The following is a 9,679-nucleotide window of genomic DNA, read 5'->3' on the forward strand; positions in this document are numbered from 1 at the left end:
GGGGTATCTTCTCAGGCTCAACAGAGACATTTGCCCAGCAAACCCAATTCTGCAACCACAATTAGATGAATTCTCAAGTGGCAGTGGTACCTGCAGAGGGCATTTGGAAATGTGTGGGAGTTTTTAGTTTCAATCACTTGGGGTGGAGGTAACTATTAAACATCCAGGGATGAGGGCCAGGGATGTTAAATATCCTACTACCTGCAGCACTGTCCCACAAAATGAAGGCTTCTGTCCAAATTTTTCATTGAACCCGTGTTCAATGAATACATTGAACATGTATTTAAAGAAATACATGTTGAGTTTATATATATGGTTATATTTGAGATAAAGAGGTTTCCCCTGCTAAAATAAACCTTTGTAAATGACTGGGTTAACTCTAAACTTCCATTTGTCTCTGCATTTTTGTTTCTGGCTTTCTCCAAAGTACTACAAAAAGAGGCTCTGGCCTTGTCTTGCTGGTCTAAAATTCTGAGCTGGGACCATAGAAAGCTGAATATCTTGCAATGTGCAGATGGCTTGGGTTCTGTGCACAGGGACTGGTCTTGCCACTCTGAACCGCCCAGGTTGGAGATCTGTAGGTCCCTCCTGCCTACAAGAAGGAACCTTGCTGCAGATTCTGTGTCTCAGCCAGTGACCAGATAGGTTGAAGATGTGGGTACCAGCTTTCCTCACTACCTGATGAGAAAATCTGTTACTCAAATTCCTCCATTGACTTAAAAGCTGCTTTTCTGTGCAGCATGAGATTTCTTTTCAACTGAAAGTGTTAACATTGGGGATGACACACATGAACCTGTCTATCTCAGCCTCGAGGTGAGATGTAACAGTTTATTCGAAAACCCGAGAGTGGTGCTGGCAGCATCTCAATCCTTCTCTGGTTGTCCTGGCCAGCAGGGTTTCCTTACATCTGCTGCTGTCTGCCTCCCCACAGGAATTGGGAGTTGCTGAAGAAGCTGGCATCCTTTTCCCAGATCTTATTTACACTTGATGACAGAAGGAGGTGTCAATGTAGCAGGTGGAACAAGGAAGTTCTTCAGTGCTGTCACAAGAAGCCTAACACATATCCCTTATCAGGCATGTCACAGACCTTACAATAATGCTGGGATCCTCACAACAGCCCTGTGAGGTGGGTGTGGATATTTCCACTTTACAGATGAGGAAACTGAGGCTTGGAATGAGTCTATAAACCATTCAAGATGTCATTCGAAGCAGTGCAACCAAGTTCTTAATTACATCTGTCCAAGCTAAACAACATCTTCATAGGCATTGGCTACTGTGCCTCTGTGGGCCTGAGGCTGCCATTTACCTGCTGGGGTATGAAGGGGTTGATAGTCCAGACTCCATGAGTTTCTTGCTCATTGTCATGTCCTCTTGTCTGGTTTGATACCTGGTATATAGGAAATACTTAGCACCTCTTATCAAATAAAATTAGAAATCTATGTTTTCCTTCATATATCTGTGCAGTGCAAGTAATCATTTTGTTATAAATTATACTTCTCAGCTGCCTTGCAGACAAAGGAGATTCTACACTTGATGGGGGCTGGGTGGAGTTTTAGAAAGGAAGATGGGGGCCACAGCATACACAATGACTAGAGATCAGAGGATGGATAATAATAGGAACAAATACAGTGGCTTAAAAGGCTCTACATTCCCTGGCCTCTGCTCCTCTTTGACACAGCTGGGGCTGGGGTGGGACAAGGGAGGCATTTGTGCCAGGTGCATAGTTTATGGGGTGCCAAATAGCTCAGTTAGCAAGGTGAATAAATTTTTACTGAATTAATTGAAAAACAAATAGATTGGATATAATTGATTAATTTAAAGGATTAATTTGGTTAATTGATTGGTTATTTAATTGACAAATTGAATACTCAAAATAATCCATGATGTATAAATTATCAACATTTTCAGTAAAGGCAGGATTAATAGCACCAATGTTTTGAGTGGGATGAGCCATATTAGAGCTTGAGATAAGAGGGATAATCACTCATACTGATCCTGTAGTTGTTTAAAATATTTATATTTTGCATTAATTTAAATGTTTAAAAATACTGATTAAAATATAATGCGTCTTGATCACTGAGCTTTTTGGCAGCACTTACTACTTTTTAATTTAAATACTAGAGGCCTGGTGCACAAAATTCGTTAGGGGTTATTCCTCAGTCCAGCCTGCACCCTCTCCAATGTGGGACCCCTTGGGGGATGTTCTACTGGCGGTTTAGGCCCGATCCTAAACTGGCAGTAGGCCATCCCTCTCATAATCCCTGCTGGCTCCTAACCACTTGCCTGCCTGCCTGTCTGATTGCCCCTAACTGCTTCTGCCTGCCAGCCTGCTCACCCCCTAACTGCTCCCCTGCCAGCCTGATTGACACCTAAATGCTCCCCTGCCTGCCCGATTGCCCCCAATTGCCCTCCCCTGCAGGCCCGATGGCCCCCAACTGCTCTCCCCTACAGGCCCGATGGCCCCCAACTGCCCTCCCCTGCCAGCCTGGTCATCCCCAACTGCCCTCCCCTGCCAGCCATCTTGTGACAATGTGGGGGCAGCCATTTTGTGATGCAAGGGTGTGAGGGTCAATTTGCATATCACTTCTTTATTATATAGGATCCTTTTATTGATTTTTTAGAGAGTGAGGAAGGGAGAAGGATAAAGATATAGAAACATTCATCAGCTGCCTCTTGCATGCCCCCTACTGAGGATCAAGCCCACAATGGGGCTGCCCTGACCTGGGATTCAAACCAGAGACCTCTTGGTTCCTGGGTTGATGCTCAACCACTTTTGTTTCTGAGGCAAGTGCCTCACTCCCATCACCCTAGTCCAGTGCCTGCTCTGACTTCAAGTCCTCCCACTCTCCCCTCCAGCCAGACTGTCCACTGCCTCCTATTGTATCCTAAACTTGGCAGGCACCTTCTAACCTCAGGGCCTCTGCTCAGGCCATTCTCTTTTTCCTGGCCTTCCCATCCACCACATGTCTGGATGTCTGTCTCTCACGTCCTTTAAGTCTTTGTTCATGTATTTATTATTCTTTGCTTGACTCTTGTCAATTGTAGTGTAAATCCCATGAGGGCAGGTGTTTCATCTGTTATGACCAGGCATGTAGGGGACACTCCATAAGTATTTGATGCATGGAAGAATAAATGAGTATGAGGAACAGGTCTAAGTGTTAAGGAGCCTAAAAGCCATAATTAGAAGTTTTAATTGAAGAGACATAACCATTGTAGGTTTTTTGAAAATAAATAAGTATATATAACTACTACTTATATATGTGTAGTCACTATGCTAAGCATCTTTTATACATGTTATCTCATTTAACCCTCCTGACAACCTTCTTCCCTATGTTTTACAAATGAAGGAAGTGAGACCTAGAGAAGTTAAGAAATACATCCAAGTGCAAGAATCTCGGATTTCCATGTAGAACTGTCTGAGCTTTAATGAGAATTTTTGATGTTTATAGGATGTGTTGGATAAGGAAAAAAGATATTTGAAGTCAGCAGAAAACCAAAGAGGTAATGTGTGAGATGAGGGAGGAGAGAGGTGCTGTTTCAGAACAAGTTTCTTTCTCCCACTATTATTGCTCCAATGTGTCACTCCAAATCAGTCAAAAGGAGATCAGAACTAGATTAAAAGTGGCTGGCAAACAAGTCATTAACTCAACTAGAATGAATTTTGTGGGGAAAATCAAGTAGAAAGAGCAACCATTAAGAACTCAGGAAAACCTGGGTTTGGGGTCTTGGTTCTGCATGTTACCCTACCTTTCTGAGCCTGTTTCTTCAGGATGTGGGGATAATAATTGCTTTCTCACAGGGTGCTCTAAGGATAAAATGGGATGATTTATTCAAGCACTCAGCATGATACCTGGCATTCAAGAGGCACAGCACAGATGTTTGTGTCCTTTATTCTTTTTGTCTTTGTTTTCTAGGTTTTTTTTGTAGGTTTGGTCAATGCAGAAGTAGGAAAAGGGACAAGGGCAAGATCTGGGAGTAGATGGCCTTCTAGTGAACACTGAACAACAGGGTTATAAATGAATCCCAAATATTGCCACTGATTATATAACCACGCATTTAAAAGTGATACATGATAATAAAATGGTACTCTTGAGGAGCACTTTTATAAACTTGATCTTATCAACCCAGGCAGAATTTCTGGGCAAGTACTATCATCTTCATTTTTAAGAGGGGAGGGTGCCCATACTCTCTCTGTTCTTTGCTCAGCCCTTTCCCGTGAGCCCACAGTGCAAACAGGGCAGTCTGGAAAGTCAGTGCCTGAACCTTGAAAATCTCCATAATCTCAAACACCTTAATAAAGCAACACTTTCTTATATGGAAGATAGAACATTCCAGGAAAGTTTTCCTGAGATGAATTACTGGAACAGAAACTTCATCTTCTTAGACTTAATGTGCTCTGGTAGAGTCCACAAGGCGATTTGCTTCATGTCAGAGTTTGGAGGAGGTAAACTGGACATGACTAATCCATGTTAATGGTTTCTGACTAATCCATGGAATCAAAAGTATCCTGAACCATTGGTTCTCTTTTTTCCCTCCTTCTTTCTCTTTCTTTCTTTCTTTCTTTCTTTCTTTCTTTCTTTCTTTCTTTGGCAGGTTGTTGACCTGCCAAAAATGGACAACTCTTTGGAATGAGTTTGGTTAAGCACCAAGTTAGAGCATATCCTTGGAGAAAGCTGAATTGCAACTGAAGTGGACTTTAAGTGCTCTGAAATGAAGAGAAGATAGCTTGCTATTTGTTTTTTTTAAAAAATATATTTTATTGATTTTTTTAAAGAGAGGAAGGGAGAGGGATAGAGAGCTAGAAACATCAATGAGAGAAACATCGATCAGCTGCCTCCTGCACACCTCCCACTGGGGATGTGCCCACAACCAAGGTACATGCCCTTGACCAGAATCGAACCTGGGACCTTTCAGTCCGCAGGCTAATGCTCTATCCACTGAGCCAAACTGGTGCAGGGGTCCTCAAACTTTTTAAACAGGGGGTCAGTTCACTGTCCCTCAGACCTTTGGAGGGCCAGACTATAGTTTTAAAAAAAACTATGAACAAATTCCTATGCACATTGTACATATCTTATTTTGAAGTAAAAAAAACAAAACGGGAACAAATACAATATTTGTATTTGCATGTGGCCCGCGGGCTGTAGTTTGAGGACCCCTGGGTTAGGGCTTGCTATTTGTTTTAACATCATTCCTAATTGCAGACAAGAATCATCAGGCAACTGTATTGTATCTTCTGCTTTATCTGTTAGATGGACAGAGGTGACCTTCATTCAGGAGGATACTGGGGAGGCAGGATCAAGGCTCAGAGTTGCCGAGTGTTGCTCAGTGTTTGACTTGACTTCACCATCCCATCATCTAAAAACTGGAAGCAACAAACCTAACTAGGTGGCTGTTGATCTGTAATCTCAACTGAATCCATTACATCTGATGCCACAGTTCCTGAAACCACTCAAAGGTACTTCAATTTTAAATGATAGGTTCAAAAGCAGTTAAATCACAATCATATCATGGAGTTTTATATTCATTCATTGAACAAGCACTTATATACCAGGTATTGTAAGAGAATGCAAGTGATATAACGACGAGGACAGCACAGAACATTTTCATAGACTTTTCTCTGCCTTGATCCTCACAGCAATCTGATGAGATGAGCGTGTATTGCTCCACTTTTATATATGAGGTGACCAAAGCTTAGAAAGATGACTAAAATTTGCTCAAAATCTCATGTATAGCTATAGACAGGAATCCAAATCTTGTCTTCTAAAAACCAAGTATTATAATAGCAACTAATGTCATTGGGCATTTACTATGTGCAGACTTAGTTACTTTATAAATACAGAATTGCATCTAATTCTTAAAGCAATACTATTAGGTAGGTATTACTTTTATGGTACCCAATTCACAGGTGAGCCAACAGGCATAAAAGGGTAAGTAATTTTGCAGAAAAAGGAAGAGATGGAGCCAGCATCACACCCAGCCATCCAGGCTAAGTCCTTGCTCATGGCCCACTGTGCTGCCAACTACAGAGGGCGATCTCACTGCCCTCCATGAGTCAGGCATATGTTTGAATTAACTTCAGGGGGAAATTATCAGCCCTAATCTGTTCATAATCTCTCCACTCAAGCATTTACTGGGAACCTGCCACATTCTGGCATGCTGTGTGCCTGTCCACTGAAGAAGTCGTTTTGGGTTGTGACCTGTGTGAGAGATAGAGGAAGTGTGGTCTATGGACCATTCAGTGCTCTTGGTGCTGTTGCTGTCATAGGGGTCTTAGATGGTGCTGATGGTGATCACAATAACTACCACCACTATCACCACACAACTAATGTATTTTTTATGCACTTACTATGTGCTGGAATTGTGCTAAGCACTTGGCAAGCATTGCTCACTCAATCTTCACAATATTCTTATTAGGCAACTACTGATTTTACATCCATTTTATGGAGGAGGAAAATGAGGTTCAAAGCCCAAGCCATGAGCACACAGCCAACAAGTTAATAAGTTGCAAAGCAAGAGTAACTTTCCCACCTTCCTGGGCAGGCTGGCAAGCCTGAACTGCCTGGTCCAGCAGGAGCATCACTCTCTCATGATTAGTCAATCTCAGTGGTTCTTCCATGGGACTGTCTGCTCTGCCTAGAGCCCCTGCCTGCTCCTGATGACCCTGGGCAGAGGCTGTTTAGAAGTTTGGAGAAGTCTTCTCTGAAAGAACAATTGTTTGGGGGGTTTCTTTTGAATCTCCCAAGTGTTCCTGTGAGGTAGGGAAGGGGAGAGGCGAAAGAGAGTAGGTGGGTGTATGGAAGACGGATTGACTGCTCTATCTCCAAATGAGTGACTTGGTTTACTTATGACTCCACAGTTATACCATTTTCCTGGTTCTATTCACTCAAAGGTAGATATAATTCACAAGGTTTGGGGTAAAAGGCAGGGGGAGATGCAGAAAGCTTATTTAACTGAAGCTAAATGAGCAAATTTAATGTTTTAAATTTATTAGACCTTGGGCTTAAGGTTGATGTGCCACCCTGAGTGTTGGTTTGCTTGGATTGCCATAGCAGAGTGCCACAGACTGAGGGGCTTGCATAGTAGACATTTATTTTCTTGTAATTCTAGAGGTTTGAACTCCAAGATCAAGGTTTTGTCAGGGCTGATTTCTTTTGAGACCTCTCTCTTTGATGAGTAGATGGTCATCTCTCAGTCATGATAGAGCATCATTCCTCCATGTGTGTCTGTGTCTACATCTCCTATTTTTATAAGGACACCAGTGTTTTTGAATTAGGGCCTGCCATTCAGACCTCATTTTACCACAATTTCTGCTTTGTATTTATTTTTTAAACAAATGACATTTTATTGTGTTATGGTATTAGTATTTTGGATACAATTTCTCCTCTGTTCTCCAAATTTTTGTAATGTAGTTGTAACTTAAAATTTTTTTCTTAATTACTTCTTCAAAGGCTCTATCTTCAAATATAATCACGTTGTGAAGTGCTGGGGATTAGGACTTCAACATATGATATTGGGAAAGGGGCACAATTCAGCTTATAACAGTATCAGAGCAGCAGCATTTTGTGGTGAGGGGCTGTTTTGCTTTCTCTGAGTCCTAATGAAGGTGGGTTGGGAGAGAATGACAGTCTGTCAATATGGCTGACTAACAAGTGGAGAGGTCTGGGCTGACAGGCTATCTGTAGACAAGATGCTCAGCTAAGGCTTTAGAACTCACAGGCAGTTCCTAATCATACTTGGCTCCTTTGGCGTGCACCATAAGATGCTGCCTGGCTTCATCCTCCAGCAGAAACAAATAGGACAGAAGAAGATGGCTGGCATTGAGAGCTGGGTGCTAGAGTCAGCAGCTGAGACAGTGGAGGTTATATCATTCTTGTCTGAGGCCACAGGGGATTGATCGTTGGTTTCATGAGCAAACCTCCCAGGATGGGGCAGCAGCAGAGAGTTCCATCTCTTCATTTGATGGGGCAAGAGCTGGCAGGACACTCTCCCTGGAGAAGGGAGGGAGGGATCGGGAGCAGAGGTGGAGAGAGGTGCCAAGTCAGTGCGGGGGAAGCGTGAGCTAAAGGAATGAGGGAGAGAGTAGGAGGCAGAGGAGCCATTCCAGCCCTGGCCACCAACCATCAGAGATGGGTAAGGCCATCAAATGGCCTTTTCTAGCTTTTGTTCTATAAAGACAGGACAGCTTGTCATGTGGGGCACATCACTGGGGCATGTGACAACTTAGGAAACACCAGGAAAGTTCAACAAGGGTTGGTTTTCAAAATTGAAACAGCTTTGAACAATGAATTGAAGAATCACCCATGAACTTAAAGCTCCAGACTGGAGTATTCTTACTATCTCATCCTTTACCTAATTCCAAGTTATTGAGAACATACATATAGATGGATAGGTATAAGTAATGATAGCAAATAGATAACTGTTTGGATTGTCTCCCCTGATTATAAAAAATATATTATTACAGAACTACACACACACACACACACACACACACACACACACACACACACACACACGGTGGGGCAAAAGTATGTTCACAGTTGTTCTTAGAGAAAATAATACAATAATTAACAAATAATAATACAATAATAAACTGTTTTGCATACTCACAGCTATAAGTTGTGTACATATATAGACACACAGGGTGGGGCAAAATAGGTTTACAGTTGTTCATATGGAAAATAGTATAATAATCAATCATACAATAATTAATCAATAAATAACATAAGAATAAACTCTGTGTTTTGTACTCACAAATATATATACCACAGAGGATAAAATGTAAAACCATGAATGAATTTAGAGGTAACCACTATAAAGAGTAAAGAGTTTTGGCATTTAGTTATCTAAGGTTATCCTTTTGTAGTTACACTGATACATATACATATATTTATACAAAATTAACTTTGTAAAAAGGATCATTCAATACATACTTTTCACTTAATATAGTATTTTGAACATTGCTGACAAGTTTTTATATCATGATTTTTAATAACTGCTTAGCAGTCCATTGGATGGATTAATTACAATTTTTAAAAATTCTCTATCGTGGGACATTTTTTCCACTATCTGTATATATAAAGAGCCAGGGGCCGTCACATCCGAAACAACCGACTGAACAGGCTGAGTGGGGCAATAAGGCTGGCAGGGGGGGTTAGTGAGGGACAACCAAACAACTGAACACCAGGCTGTGTGGGGCGACCAGGCCGGCAGGGGGGTTAGTGAGGGATGACCAATCGACTGAGCAGCAGGCTGCGAGGGGCGACCTGGCTGGTAGAAGGGTTAGTGAGGGGCGACCAAACAACTAAGCAGCAGGCTGGTGGGGCGACCAGGCCGGCAGGGGGGGCAGTGTGGGGTGACCAAACAACCGAACAGCAGGTTGTGCGGGGCAACTAGGCTGGCAGGGGAGGCAGTGAGGGGTGACCAGGCCAGTAGGGGGGCTGTGAGGGGTGACCAGGCTGGCAGAGGGGGCAGTGAGGGGCAACCAGGACAGCAGGGAGGGAAGTGGGGGGCACCCAGGCTGGCAGGGGGGGCCATTGGGGGTGCCCATGCTGGTGGGGGGGGGGAGTTGGGGGTGACCAGGCCAGTCAGGTGGGCAGTGAGGGGTGACCAGTCCGGCAGAGGGGTGCAGTGAGGGGCAACCAGGCTGGCAGGGGGGCAGTTGGGGGCAACCAGGCCAGGG

Source organism: Myotis lucifugus, unplaced genomic scaffold, assembly GCF_000147115.1.
Source record: "Myotis lucifugus unplaced genomic scaffold, Myoluc2.0 scaffold_7, whole genome shotgun sequence".
NCBI classification, from domain to species: domain Eukaryota; kingdom Metazoa; phylum Chordata; class Mammalia; order Chiroptera; family Vespertilionidae; genus Myotis; species Myotis lucifugus.